The 15,061-nt window shown below is 48.9% G+C and overlaps 1 protein-coding gene across 9 annotated transcripts in view; it reads right to left on the reverse strand.

Moving 5' to 3' along the window:
* The window catches only part of tbxas1 (thromboxane A synthase 1 (platelet)), a 463,069-nt gene that overhangs the window by 419,678 nt on the left and 28,330 nt on the right, over positions 1-15,061 (reverse strand). The window contains exon 1 of one of the 9 annotated variants that reach the window (XM_072484266.1): positions 12,553-12,621. The exons of 7 other annotated variants lie outside the window; for them this stretch is intronic. The gene's annotated coding sequence lies outside the window, so the exon portion shown is untranslated. Of the gene's footprint in view, positions 1-12,375; positions 12,395-12,552; positions 12,622-15,061 lie in introns of those variants that run through there. One more of the 9 variants, XM_072484268.1, reaches the window with a different exon arrangement.

The raw sequence follows: 15,061 nt of genomic DNA on the forward strand, positions 1-15,061 counted from the left end.
CCACAGTGCTATCCACTTGTGATACCGTGCTGTCCATTGAAGGATCAAAAACAGTTATTGATGACTGTGACACACAAAGAGTCATTTCGATACAAAAGGTCACTATTTGGCATTACTTCCGCATCAGCATTGTCTCAATTAGCAATGGGCCAAATCTTTTTTTTAAATGTTTTTATTGAGGCATTTGTGTAAATATATACATCAAACACAACCAAAACCAAAAAGAGAACGAACAGGAAAAGTCACTATCCCCCCTCCCCTGCTGATTTAATTACCTGGAAGAAATCGATAAACAGTTCCCATCGCCAAGGAAACACAAACCCTCCCAAGGCAAATTCGATTTTTTTCCAACCTAAGGAATTCACCCACACCTCCGGGCTCGGCGGCCCCAAGTCACTCCATCCCAACAAGATCCATCTCCGGGCTTCTCTCGTCCCCTGAACTCCCGGGTCATCCGACACTCCCAAAAATGGCCACTTCTGGACTCGGGAGCATCTTCACCCGAAGCACCTCAGACATCACATCAGCGAATCTCTGCCAAAATCCCTCCAGCTTCGGACAGGCGCAAAACATGTGGACATGGTTCGCGGGCCCCTCTCGCGCACCGACCATACCTATCCTCCACCCCCTCAAAAAACCTGCTCATTCTGGCCACCGTCCTATGCGCCGGGTGAACTACTTTAAATTGAGTGAGGCTAAGCCTAACGTGCGAAGAGGATGCATTCACCCTTCTCAGAGCCTCCTCCCATAACCCAGCCTCCAGCTCCCTCACCAGCTCTTCCTCCCACTTCCACTTAACGTCTCCTATCGGGGCGCCCTCCCAGTCCATTAATTCTTTTTAAATCTCCGACACCCTGCCATCACCAACAACTGCTTTCAACACCAGCTTGTCCTGGAACCCCGGAGGCAGCACAGTAGCACAGTTGCTTCACAGCTCCAGGGTACCAGGTTTGATTCCTGGCTTGGGTCACTGTCTTTGCGGAGTCTGCACGTTCTCCCCGTCTCTGCATGGGTTTTCTCCGGGTGCTCCGGTTTCCTCCCACAGTCCAAAAATGTGCAGGTTAGGTGGATTGGCCATGCTAAATTGCCCTTAGTGTCCAAAAAAGGTTAGGAGGGGTTATTGGGTTACGAGGATAGGGTGGAGGTGTGCTTAGGTAGGGTGATCTTTCCTTGGGCCGGTGCAGACTTGATGGGCCGAATGGCCTCCTTCTGCACTGTAAGATCTAGAATCTAAAGAATAGCACCCGTTTCCTCACATCGCCCTGAACCTGTAAGAACCGGAACCCATACCTTCTGGGCAGCTCATACTTATCTATTAATGCCTGTAAGCTCGAAAAGCTGCCCCCACAATCAGGTCACAAACCGCTCAATCACCGCCCGCCGTCACCCCACATCCAGCACTCCCCAGAACAAACCTGTAATTCCCACAAATCGGAGCCCAAACCAAGGCTTCCTCCAGCCTCAGGTGTTGCCGCCACTGTCCTCACACCCTCAGGACGCCACCATTACCGGACTTGTGGAGTACCTGGCCAGCGAGAACAGCAGAGGCGACGTCAACAGTGTTCCCAAGCTAATGCCCTTACACGTGGCTGCCTCCATCCGCTCCCATACCAACCCTTCCCCCACTACCCACTCCCTTACCATGGCTATATTTGCTGCCCAATAATAGTTCATTAAGTTTGACAAGGCCAGCACCCCCCCACCCCCCACCAAACATGTCCCCGCTCCAACAGTGTCTTCTTCACCGGAGGGCCTTTCCCCGCCCACACAAACCCCGAGATCAATGTATTGACCTTCCCAAAGAAGGCATTTGAAATAAAAATTGGACGGTTCTGGAACACTGATAAAACCTTCGGGAGTACCATCATCTTCACGGACTGCACCTGCCCCGCCAATGACACAGGAGAACATGCCACCACCTCTTAAAATCCCCCTTCATTTGCTTCATCAACCGGGCCAAATTCAATTTATGTAATTACTCCCATCCCCGTGCCTCCTGGATGCCCAGATACCTGAAATTCGCCCCCCCTACCTTAAACGGCAGCTCACCCAACCTCCTCTCCTGCTCCCTCGTCTGGATTGGAAAGACCTTTAACTTGAACCAACCGAATTCCACCAAAATCTCCACGATACCTCCAATACTTCCAATGGGTCCGATGTATAGAGCAACAGATCGTCTGCATGTAGCGAGACCCTATGCTCCACACCCCCCACTGTGCCCTGCAAACCCCTTGACGCTCTAAGTGACATTGCCAGTGGCTCTATCGCCAAGGCAAATAGTAATGGGAAGAGTGGGCCTCATCCCATGATGCAGCCTAAAATACCCCGAGCTCACGCAGTTCGTCCTTACACATGCTGCCGACGCCTAATACAACAACCGGACCCAGTTGACAAACACCTACCCGAACCCAAATCACCCCAGTACCTCCCACAAATATTCCCATTCTACCTGATCAAAGGCCTTGTCTGCATCTATAGCGACCGCCACCTCCACATTCCGTCCCTCCGAGTGCAACTTTATAACATTCAACAGATGCCTAACGTTAGCCGACAGTTGCATCCCCTTTACAAACCCCGTCTGGTCTTCCCCATCACCCCCGGCACACAGTCGTCAATCTGTGAGACCAGGATCTTTGCCAACAACTTGGCGTCTACATTCAGCAGTGACATTGGCCAGCAGGACCTACACTACTCCAGATTCTTCTCCCTCTTCAAAATAAGGGGGGGAGGGGGAAAGCGCACCATTCTCCCTGGCTATTTGAATGCCCATACCAGCAGGGGCCCCAGGTCACCCAAAAATGTTTAATAAAATTCTACCGGATAACCATCTGGGTCCAGGGCCTGCATTGCCCCCATACCCTCCATCACCTCAACCAGTCCAATGGGTCCTCCCAACCCCTTTACCGTGTCCTCCTCCACCTTGGGGAACTCCAGGAATCGCAGCATTGCCTCCTCCTCCCCCACCCCACCCTCCTCGCTGGGGTCTCCGATTTATAAAGCCTCCTATAAAACTCCTCAAATGGGGCCAACTCCCCATGGGGCCAATATTACTCCACCCCTACCGTCCTTCACCCTTCCACTCTCCCATGCTGCCTCCTGCTTCCCGAGTTGGTGGGCCAGCATCCTACTAGCCTTCTCCCCGTACTCGTACACTACCCCTCTGCTCTACTGCTTTCCCCATGGATACCAGCCCGAACCTTCTGCCTCTCCTTCAACAATCCTGCATCCGGGACCACTGAATACCTCTTGTCCACCCGCAGAATCTAGTCTACCAGCCTTGCCATCTCTGCTTGCTCCTCCTTCTCCCTATGTGCCCAGGTCAATCTGAACTCCCCACTAATCATTGCCTTGAGTGCCTCCCACAGCGTGGCAGCCGAGACCTCACCTCTTGTCATTTAGTTCCACATACCCCCAAATGGCAGGGTCGCATCTGCTCACATCCCTACTCATCCGCTAACAACCCTACGTCCAGTCTCCCCTGCAGACGATGGGCCCCCCTCCGCCTGATCCACTTGCAAGTCCACCCAATGCGGCGCGTGGTCTGAAACCATGAATACCGAGTACCCAGAGTCAACCACCGCTGCCAATGACGTCTTACACACCACAAAAAAAAATCAATGCGAGAGTACACCCTGTGCACTCCTTCGCCCTCGGCTTCCCAAACCTCCACGGGTCCACCCACCCACAAAACCAGCCCCCCCCCCCCCCCCCCCAACCCATGCACTCCATGAATCCCTTCACAATCTACTGTGTCAAAATAAAACTGAGAAATGGGGGGGTGGGGGGACACATTTTGATCCAAATTTACCCTGCAACTGGCTTGTGACATCACCTTATGGGGTTGGTGCAGTGGATCCAACATAATGACCATAGGTGAAGGAGAAGCAAATAGCCTTCGTGTCGAGGGTCTTGAATGAAGCTGAAAGCAATTCTGCACATATGTAGAAAAGAAGCCTGTGGAATCATTTTTGGAATAAAATGATTCTGCCAATTCCTGTATGGGAGGAAATTCACTTTATTGACGTACCATCGTCCACGAACAATGATCTTTGGACTGCATAATGAAATTCCATCACTGGCAGCGAGCAGAATGCAGAGGTGGGCTTTAGTCTTGTCAGCACATACATATACGAGTATCGTCAGTCAAACCTTCATGGGGCTACAGATGGACTCCCGTGACTACCATTAGTGGAAACATTTTCTACTTTGAGCAAGTAAATACCAGTCCTGGAACCGCAGGAAAAGTTAAAAAGCATATCAAAAGCGATCCCGTAGTCAACGGTCATGGACCTGATGCTTCGAGGGAGGATTTCCGGAGCAAACCCGGAGTTAAAGCCATATTCCACCGGGTTATCCGTACAGGCAAGTTGTCTCCTCTGGGGAAGGAGAGTCATCATTCCACAATTATTGAGAATACGAGTATTAAATCAATTACACAAAGGCTACTGTGGTAAAGATGAAGGAGATAGTCAGGAGCTATTTTTGGTGCCAAGGCAGGAATGTGTTTGTCTCATGCAAAAATGCGGAACCTGCATCTGTTCCACCCACGGGAATGGCCAGAAGAGGCCTGGCAACAGGTACATGTTAATTATACCGGACCGTTGGAAGGACGCATGTTTGTCATTCTAGTCACTCAAAATGGCCTGAAGTTGTCATCATGAAGTCAACATCATCGGACAAAACAATTGAGATTGGGTGAAATCTTCAAGAGATTTGGTTACCCTGAACAACTGGTGAGGGATAATGCACCACAGTTCATATCTCAAAAGAGTTCATAAACTACTTGAAGGAGAACGGAATTCAACATATCCGGAGTCTGTTCCTGATCACCCTGCAATAAATGGACTGGATGAACGTTTTGTTCAGACGAAACATTTGTAAAGGTAACCGAAGAACAAGGTTCATTGTCTAAACTTTTGGGTAAATTCCTGCTCATGTACAGAAATATTACACACTCAACAACCCAACTTTCTCCGGTAATGCAGTCAAGGGTTCCCTGCTCCGAAAAAGGTCCAAGTGCTGTTTTACGGTCCGCTCCCTCACCTTGACCTTGTAAAACATAGAGACAGTCTTCTGTACTATCATTCCCAGGATCCAAGGCGACCAGTCTCCAAAATTGGGAATATAGACGGTATCTCCCGCCCTGAAAGTCCTGCTGGAACATCGGATATAATGTTTTTTCTGAGCCTCCTGTTGTGATTCCACTTTCCCCACCTAGTTTGGGAAACAATAGACTGAGCCTGATCCGGAGGCGTCAGCCAATGGCATCCCCGTCATGACATGTGTTGTGGTCCTGTAATTGAAGAGGTGTTGAGCGAGCTGATGAACTGTTTCTTCATACAGTTTTAAACATTTGGACTGCCCACTCTGCCAGACCATTATAAGATGGGTGGTAGGACGCCGTTCAAATGTGCTTCATCCCATTGTACTTTGTGAATGCCTGGAACTCTACGTTGTTGAACGGGGTCCCCATATCAGACAAGACCGCCTCCAGTAATCCAAGAGTGAAAAATGATTGCCAAAAGTTTCTCTAGAATTGCACTAGAAGTCATGGGGGATATCCGATGGATGTCCATCCATTTAGAATGGGCTTTGACCAAGATTAAAAACATTGACCGCATAAACAGCCCGACGAAGCACGCGCGCACCCAGATCCGACATCTCCCTGGCCATTCCCATGCGTGTAGCGAGGCCGATGGTGGGAACTTCTGATTTTCCTGACATGACAGGCACGGTTTCATCAAAATTTCAATGTCAGAATCAAGCCCAGGCACACGAGTACATTTTCGAGCACATAGTTCTTTGAGAACATCTTCATCTTGGATGACCACTGGGTAACCACTTGTGGAGCTCCTTCAACATTTGGCCCTGGCCAGGGAAATGGACAATCGCTCAGGCTCCCCACCGGATACCATTTTGCATGCCAAATTCTTGGCCAGCACCATGTGGCATAGCTTCACCAGCATAGAGTCTTTCTGGATCCATGTCTGGATCTGTCTGGCAGACAATGGCAGGGTGCCCATAAATGTATTCTTTTGGGGTGGGGGGTGGGGCAGCTTGTGGGTAGCGGTAGGCAACTCAGGGCATCAGCACTGTCGATATGTGTACCCGGCTGGCGCTTGAAAGAGTACTCATGCGCCGCCAACAATAGTGCCCAGAGCTGAATCCTAGCCAAAGCGATCCATGGATGTCCTCCTTAAAAAGGCCCAGCAGGGGTTTATGGTCATAAAGTGTCAGCCATAGACATATGAATGCAATTTCTTGGATTATCACGGCCAGATCCTCTTTTTTGATTTGTGCATAGCACCGCTCCACATTGCCAGGGTTTGTAATGCATATGCAATCGATCACTCAATGCCATCGCTCCACCGATAGGAGAGGTCTGTCGCTACTCCAAAGGAAAAGACATCGCATGTTAGTACCAGTGGTCGTGTGGGACAATAGTGCACCAAGATGTTCGACAACAGCAGCTGTTGTTTCACTTTTCTGAATGTTTCGTCCTGTGGCATCTGCCACAACCACTTGTGGTTTTCCTTCAGCAATGAGTGTAGGGGGCCAGTAAGGTGAATAGGTGGAGGTTACATTTCCCACAATAATTGATAAATCCTAGGAATAACTTCAATTCCGTCAAGTTTCGCAGGGTCGGTGCCCCTTTTCTGGCCTTCTCAGTGCAGGCCATTTTTGTCGACGTGTTAGCTGAAGTAAGTCACCTCGCCCACCTGAAACATGCAATGTTCCCACTTGAGGCGGACGCCTCTCCTGCGAGAATCATTTCAGGACTTAATTCACGTTTGCCAGGTGTTCTTTCTCGGTGGCGTCTGTGGTTAATCCCTGGTCCCTGGTCATCTAGGGACACTGCCACCCTCAGCAGCCCTCAAAGGATATTTTCCATTTCGCACTGAAGAATGGTGAGTGCCAATGAGACCTCAAAAGGCAGACGGGTGTATTCATACATGTGGGTGTTGATGGTGACAAACTTCCCGGATGCCACATCAAGCTCCAGCTGGAGGCAACATGGCTCATGTCCAGCTTGGTAAACATGTGGCCCCAGGCAGCTTTGTATAGAGATTTTCGATACACGGCATGGGGTACCAGTCAAGGCAGTAGGCTTCATTGACAGTTAATTTATAGTCTTCGCAGATCGAAGAGGGGACATGGGCAGATGCCCTAGGGAGGGTGAACTCTTCCGCTTCATGCGCGCGACTCAGCCTCATACAGTTTAAGGTGCTGCACAGGGCACACATGACCGGGACAAGGATGAGCAGGTTCTTTGGGGGTGAGGACAGGTGTGTTAGGTGCCCAGGGAGCCCAGCAAATCACACCCATATGTTCTGGGCATGCCCAGCGCTGGAGGAATTTTGGAAGGGCGTAGCGAGGACTGTGTCGAGGGTGGTAGGATCCAGGGTCAAACCGGGCTGGGGGCTCGCAATATTTGGGGTGGCAGAGGAGCCGGGAGTGCAGGAGGCGAAAAAAGCCGGAATTCTGGCCTTTGCGTCCCTGCTAGCCCGGCGAAGGATTCTCCTTCAGTGGAAAGATACGAGGCCCCCAAGCGTGGAATCCTGGATCAGCGATATGGCAGGGTTCATTAAATTGGAGAGGGTGAAATTCGCCTTGAGAGGGTCGGTACAAGGGTTCTTTAGGCGGTGGCAACCGTTCTTAGTCTTTCTGGCAGAACGATAGACATTGGTCAATGGCAGCAGCAGCTCGGGGGGGGGGGGGGGGCGGGGGGGGGGTTTACTTTATTTTTGTTTATGTTATTTACACTGGAAGGGTCTGAGGGGGTGTATACACCTGTTGTCTTAAGTCGGGGTGTTAATGTTAATTTATTATTTATGTACGGGGGGAGGGGTTTGGGGTGCTGCTTTTTTAGATTGTGTTTTGTACTTAACCCTGTTGGGTTCTTTTTTCTTTCTCATTTTGTTATTGATATTTTATGAAAACCTTTAATAAAAATTTTTATTTTTTTTAAATGTATAGTCTTCGCAAAGGTGGACCGACTTGTCGAGTTTTAGTACTGGGACAGTCTAGGTTTAGTACTGGAACCACCGGCGCAGTCCATTCAATAAACTGTACCGGGCGTATTATGCCAAGGCACTCCAGAGAATAATCTTATAATGATCTTTATTAGTGTGATAAGGAGGCTTACATTAACACTGCAATGAAGTTACTGTGAAAAGCCCCCAGTCACCACACTACTGCTCCTGCTCGGGTACATAGAGAGAGAATTTTGAATGTCCAATTCACCTAACAAGCAAGTCTTTCGGTACTTGTGGGAGGAAACCGGAATGCCCAGCGGAAACCCACTCAGACACGAGGAGAATGTGCAGACTCCAGACAGTGACCCAAGCCGGGAATTGAACACGGGACCCTGGTGCTGTGAAGCAACAGTGCTAACCACTCTACCTTAGCAAGCAAGGCACAGGGGACCGGTTATGCCCTCCGGGTCAATGTAGATTTTTGCCCTTGCTCCTTTAAGTTCGCCAAGGCCCTCCTCAAACACCTCAGGATATTTCCCAATGATCATGTAGGCCACTGGTTTTCATTTTGAAGATTTGTTGCCAGTTCAATTGGATTTTTTGCAGCCAATCTCTGCCCAGAAGTCTGGGTCCTTGTTCCTTCACAACTATGAGGGGAAGTCGGATCATCTGTTGCCCTTGGGCGACCGGGGTCACAGTGGTTCCTACGATTCCTAGAGGTTGCCCAGTTTATGTGGCCAACCTGGTCCTGATGGCCCCCAGGCACAGAGGCATGATTCCAGCTCGGAGGCACCTGAAGGTCTGTTTCCCTACAATGGAGACAGAGGCTCCTGTGTCAACTTCCATTTCCAAGGGGTGACCTTTGACCTGGAGTTTAATTTTGATAGGGGCAACTTTGGGTATGGTGATGCAGTTAAACTACGTTAGATTGTCCTATTCAAGCCGGTAGATTTGCAGGGCTCTGTTCTAATGTGGCTTTGGCTTGCAGCCTGGGCGGTATGCGTACTGACGATTCTGGAAACCTTGCCTTGGGCAAACCCTTTGGCCGCAGGTACAGTACTCTTGCAACAGTTCCTCCAAAATCTACTGGGGCAGCTTCTCTAACAATTCTTAATAAAAACATTTTTTTTTTTTAAATAAAAAGGGAGGGCATCAGGTCACTGAGCCATCGGGACAGGTTCTGGGACAGATAGGACCCTATACTAGATGGGCGGGTTGTAATGTAACAGGATCAGGATTAAAATCCTCACAGGGAGATTTCAGAGTACTGTTGAGGAGGTTTTCAACTAGATTGGCAGGGGAATGGGAACCTGAGAGGGAGCTCAAATTCGAAGAATGCAAAATTGGTAAAAGGAAGTAGAAAAGTAGAACGACAAAATCTATGTACCCGAACAGACAGCATAGGCAAGCATCAAATAGGATCAGAATAGAGAATAAAGTAAAAAAATAACATTTTAAATTATTTTATCTGATTCTTTTACAGAATCTGGGCATCGCTGATTAGGCCAGCATTTAATTGCCCTTGAGGTGATGGTGAGCTGCCTTCTTGAACCGCTGGAGTCCATATGGGGTGGACACTCACAGTGCTGTTAAGGAGCGATATACAGGAATTTGGCCCCACGCCAATGAAGGAACAGCGATATATAAAAGGGCTGGTTTAGCACACTGGGCTAAATCACTGGCTTTTAAAGTAGACCAAGCAGGCCAGCAGCACGGTTCAATTCCCGTACCAGCCTCCCCGAACAGGCGCCGGAATGTGGCGACTAGGGGCTTTTCACAGTAACTTCATTGAAGCCTACTTGTGACAATAAGCAATTTTCTTTTTTTTTTTCATATATTTCAAAGTTAGGACAGTGAGTTGGAGGGAAGCCTCCAAGTGGTGGTGTTCCATGGATCTGCTAATTTTGTCCTTCTAGATGACAGTCATGGGATTGGAAGGTGCTGCCTAAGGAACCTTGGTATTCCTGCAGCGCACCTTGTAGATGGTACACACGACTGCCACCGTGCGTCAATGGTGGAGGGTGTAAATGTTTGTGGAAGGGGTACCAATCAAGCTTTCTCATGGATAATGTTGAGCTTTGAGAGTGTTGCCGGAGCTGCACTCATCCAGGCAAGTGGAGAGTGTTACATCACATTGCTGAGTTGTGCCTTGTAGATGGTGGACTGCACGATTCTGAGCCTCTGGCCAGCTCTTGTAACCACAATATTTATATGACCATCCGATTAGCTGCTTTTGCTGTGTCTCTCCCTTCCCCTGACCACCAGGCCAAACTTCAGCCGAGGCTCCCCCCACTCTAGTCCTGAACTTGCATTTTTCTCCAGTTGCATTTTGACCTCCTATCACACCAAAACCAAGCTCACCTTGTCCACATCCATATCCTCAAATCTAACCCTGCCAAACTGTTGACCACCTAACCTCCCTTCTTGGCCCTCTTGTTAGCTGGTGTTGTTAATCGTTTCCTCTGCTCTCCAAGGGGTACCGAGGTCAGTTGTTAAGAGATATTTGTCTTTGAGATGAGTCCTCTCCCTCAATTACAGCTCCATTGTCCTTCAAATCTGCTGCAATAATTATCCTTCCAAATAAATCTTTGACCCACCCACAATACTGAAACAGCCTTGATCAAAGTCACAATTGGCATTCTTTGTAAATGTGGCCATGGTAAACTCCCTCCTCACTCCTCTCTACCAGGTGCAGCTACTGTTTATGTACTTCTCAATTGTCCCTCCAGATAGGATTTTCCTGACTTGGTTCAATTCCCATCTGTCCAGTCATATTCAGGGAATCACCTTCAGAAGCTTCTCTCCTTTACTTCTGGAATCCCTGGAAGAATCTACACTTGGCCCCTTCCCTTGAATGCTGCCCTTGGCAACATAATCCAAAGGCACATTAGGTACCACATGTATACTGGCAACACCCAGATTTATCTCACCACCACTTCTCTTGACCCATTGACTACCTTTGATTTTAGTTTGTCACATTGCATGTACGAAATCCAATACTGGCTGAACAGAAATTTCCTCCAGTTAAATCTTCAATTTTTACCACAATTCCCTAACTATGACTCCATCTGCTGCCAGTATCCTATGTCACACAAAGTTCCATTCTTTTATCTCCCCAGTGTTCACTCATCTACATTCCTTCCCAGTCTGGCAATATCTCCATTCCATAATTCTCATGCTTTTTTAAAAATTTAGAGTACACAATTATTTTGTTTTTCTAATTAAGGGACAATTTAGCATGGCCAATCCATCTAACCAGCACATCTTTGGGTTGTGGGGGTGAAACATGCGCAGACATGGGGAGAATGTGCAAACTCCACAAGAACAGTGACCCAGGGCCGGGATTCGAACCCAGGTCCTCAACACCGTTGGCAGCCATGCTAACCAGCTGTGCCACATGCCACCTCTATTCCCATTCTTGATTACCAATTGCCTTCCTCCTCTCTATCTCGGTCCTCAGTCCAACGTCTTTCTGAGACCCCTCCATTCCCTGCCTCTGAGCATCTCCAATGTTAATCATTGTACCTTTGGAAGACGTGCAACGATGGATTTGCTGACATATCTATTTACCAGTTAGCTGATCCCTGACCTACAAGAGCAGCTGAATATAAAAAAATTGTACTTAGATACAAGAAATGGTCGCATTTCCACAACATGCAACAGAGTTTTACCACTTTTGGAATGCAGTCCCTAGTGTTAAATCAATAACAAGTTGTATGCAGTAAGATTCCACAAATGACATCCAAGATTTGGTTTTGGTTCAGGGGCAGGAAGTTGATACTGACACTGGGAGAACTGGCTTCATAGATAGCTCTGGTAATTTGTAAAATTTCTATTATTTTAAAATCTCATCCCAAAGACAAGCACCTCATAACAACCGGCCTGTGTCCCTCAGGTACAGGGGGCTGGGCAAAGTCAGCCAGGGGTTTCCTTGACTTCTCTTCCCTGATCACAGTAAGAAGTCTTACAACACCAGGTTAAAGTCCAACAGGTTTGTTTCAAATCACTAGCTTTCGGAGCACTGCTGAGGAAGGAGCAGTGGACTTTAACCTGGTGTTGTAAGACTTCTTACTGTGCCTCACTCCAGTCCAACGCCACATCAGTCCATCTCCACATCATGGCTGATCACAGTGTAATAGAAGATATCCCAGTCAGGGCTGAGTGGAGCTCGAGATATGATGTCTCGGTGGACAAAATGCCCATCTCAGTGCCCATTCCAAGACTAATCGAATGGTGGAGCAGACTCGAGGGACCAAATGGCCCAATTCTGCTAATATCTCTTATGAACTTCTGATGACCTACGTTAGGGAGCTGAGATTGTGTAACCCAGTTCCGGGTAATGTACACTCAGGACTCAAATGCTCGCCCCTCCGAGTCCTCAGACAGATCCCTGCCTCACCTGGAATACCTCCCAATGGCGACAGTAACCTAGTACCCAGGAAGGATTCGCGCCAGAGCGTCAGGAAGGAGAGCGGAAGAATAAAAACATTTTTTTTAAACGAAGGAGAGCGGGGCTAGAATCAGAGTTTAATGATGAATATTGCTGGCTACCACCTCGCTCGAGTTAATCCCTCACCTCAGAGCTGCAGCCTCCTCCGCCGGCCCAGGGTGGTCCCGGTAGCAATGCGCGCTCGGCCCTCTGGGGGTTGTAGTCCGCCCTCCCCCTCCAATGCTGGCGTCCAATCGGAGGGGAGACTACAGCTCCCACAGAGCACTGCGCGCAGTTAATCACCCGCCCAGGTGAGCGCACCTCCAGGAACACTGGGTGGCACTGATTAACTTGCTGCAAAGTAATACTAAATTTAGAAAAAGTAAAACTTGGAAATGATGGGTATCAGTAAAGCTTGTCCAAACTGGCCCTGTATACTTTAAAATGGAACTCCAGTATTACTGAATTTTACTGGGATTTGGAAAAAAGTGAGAGTTAACTGCAGAGCTTGCTTGAAATTTAAACCAGACAGCTTGACCCTGATTGTCAAGGCATTACTCTGAGGAAATGGTTCAGCGAATGGTTGCCATTTAGCTTGTCCAGCTGAAACTGGAACGATGTACCTGAAGTGGGTTGGCCCCAGACGAAATATCAGCCCCCCCATCCCTGCCCTACTGGGAGACGATGAAATACCCGCTCTTGTCTAGGTTCAATTATACCCCAAGAATGATCCAAATCTTTGGAGCAGCCCCATTATACACCCCACCGAGGTACTCAAGTCCGAACTGAACAGTAACATCATCAGCTTCTAAGGAACCTTATGCCCCCCCCCCTTTAAAATGGCCAAAGGCTCTATAGCCAATGCAAACATCAGGGGAGGACATAGGACGCCCCTACCTCGTACCCCGGTGCAGAGCAAAGTACCCCAAATCATATTATTAGTGCAAACACTCGCCATTAGCTCCTTATACAACAGTCGTATCCACATCGCAAATCTCAGCCCTATTCCAAATCTTTCCAATACTGCCATCAATACTGCCAGGGGCTGGTTTAGCACACTGGGCTAAATAGCTGGCTTTTAAACATTTTCACTTTGTCCAGTGCCACCACCATCTCCGTTCCTTTCCCTCCGCCTGAGACATGATCACATTTCACAACCTTCTCACATTCCGCAGCACGGTAGCATTGTGGATAGCACAAATGCTTCACAGCTCCAGGGTCCCAGGTGCGATTCCGGCTTGGGTCACTGTCTGTGCGGAGTCTGCACATCCTCCCCGTGAGTGCGTGGGTTTCCTCCGGGTGCTCCGGTTTCCTCCCACAGTCCAAAGATGTGCAGGTTAGGTGGATTGGCCATGCTAAATTTCCCATAGTGTCCAAAATTGCCCTTAGTGTTGGGTGTGGTTACTGGGTTATGGGGATAGGGCGGAGGTGTGGACCTTGGGTAGCGTGCTCTTTCCAAGAGCCGGTGCAGACTCGATGGGCCGAATGGCCTCCTTCTGCACTGTAAATTCTATGATTCTATGATTCGAAAACAGCTGCCTTCCCTTCAGTGTAATTTTCTTCTTGGATTTTCAACCGGGTGAGGTTAAAAAGCTTTCCGTCCACCCTGTAGATAATGCCCATTCCACTGGAAAGCTTGCTCAAGATGAAGGATGGTGGCAATGAAGAAGGAGAAAAACGTGAGGGGCAATCACACATCCCTGCTTAACTCCCATCTTTAGCTCAATGGTTTCTGTCTTATTTTCATCGGTGAGGACTGTCCCCAACATCTTGTCATGGAGGATGTTCATGAATCTCTCTTTGGTAGGGTCTTCCATAGCACTTCCCAATTGACTGAGTCAAAAGCATTGGTCAGATCATGAAGGCCATATAGAGGGATTGATGGTGCTTCTGGCATTTCTCTTTGAAGTTGCTGAGCAGTGAAAATCATGTCCGCTGTTCCACAGTTTGGTCGAAAGCCACACTGGACTTCTTTTTTAAAAAATGTTTTTATTCTCCATTTTCACATTTTCCTTCAAATTTTACACCCCACCCACTCCTCCCGTCCACTGCTCCTGTAAAACTCCCCCCCCCCCCGACCTTGGTTCCTTCCCCCCCCCAACTTTCCACCCCGGCTAGACCACTCGGATCCTGTTCTGCCAGGGGCCACAGCCCCTCCCCCCACCTCACTCCCGTTCACTGGCCGGCTTAAACCGGCCAGCGTGGAGGCCCCCGCCCGGGTCCCTTTCCCCCTTGCCCGGCCCTAGGAAAGCCCAGAAATCCCCTTTTAGCACACAAACCCCGCATATCCACCTACACCCCAAAGAGCCCTCATTTCGAGTGAAAGTCCCATCACTTCCCTTGTCCAAATATATACAACATAGACTCCTTTAGTCTCTACACCCGCACGCAGTGAAACAAAAAAGAAGAAAATACAATCCTGAGGTTACATCGGCACATGGCCATTTCTCAATTTCTCAGTTCTGCCACAGTCCTTCTGCCTTCGCAAACTCCTCCGCTGCTTCCGCTGTTCCAAAATAAAAGTCCTTGAGCTTGTAAGTCACCCCAAGTTTCGCTGGATATACAATGCCACACTGCACCTTGCTAATGTACAGTGCCCTCTTCACCCGGTTGAAGGCAGCCCGCCTCCTCGCCAGCTCCACCGTAAAGCCCTGGT

The sequence above is a fragment of the Scyliorhinus torazame genome, chromosome 19 (assembly GCF_047496885.1).
Source record: "Scyliorhinus torazame isolate Kashiwa2021f chromosome 19, sScyTor2.1, whole genome shotgun sequence".
In the NCBI taxonomy this organism is placed as follows: Eukaryota; Metazoa; Chordata; class Chondrichthyes; order Carcharhiniformes; family Scyliorhinidae; genus Scyliorhinus; species Scyliorhinus torazame.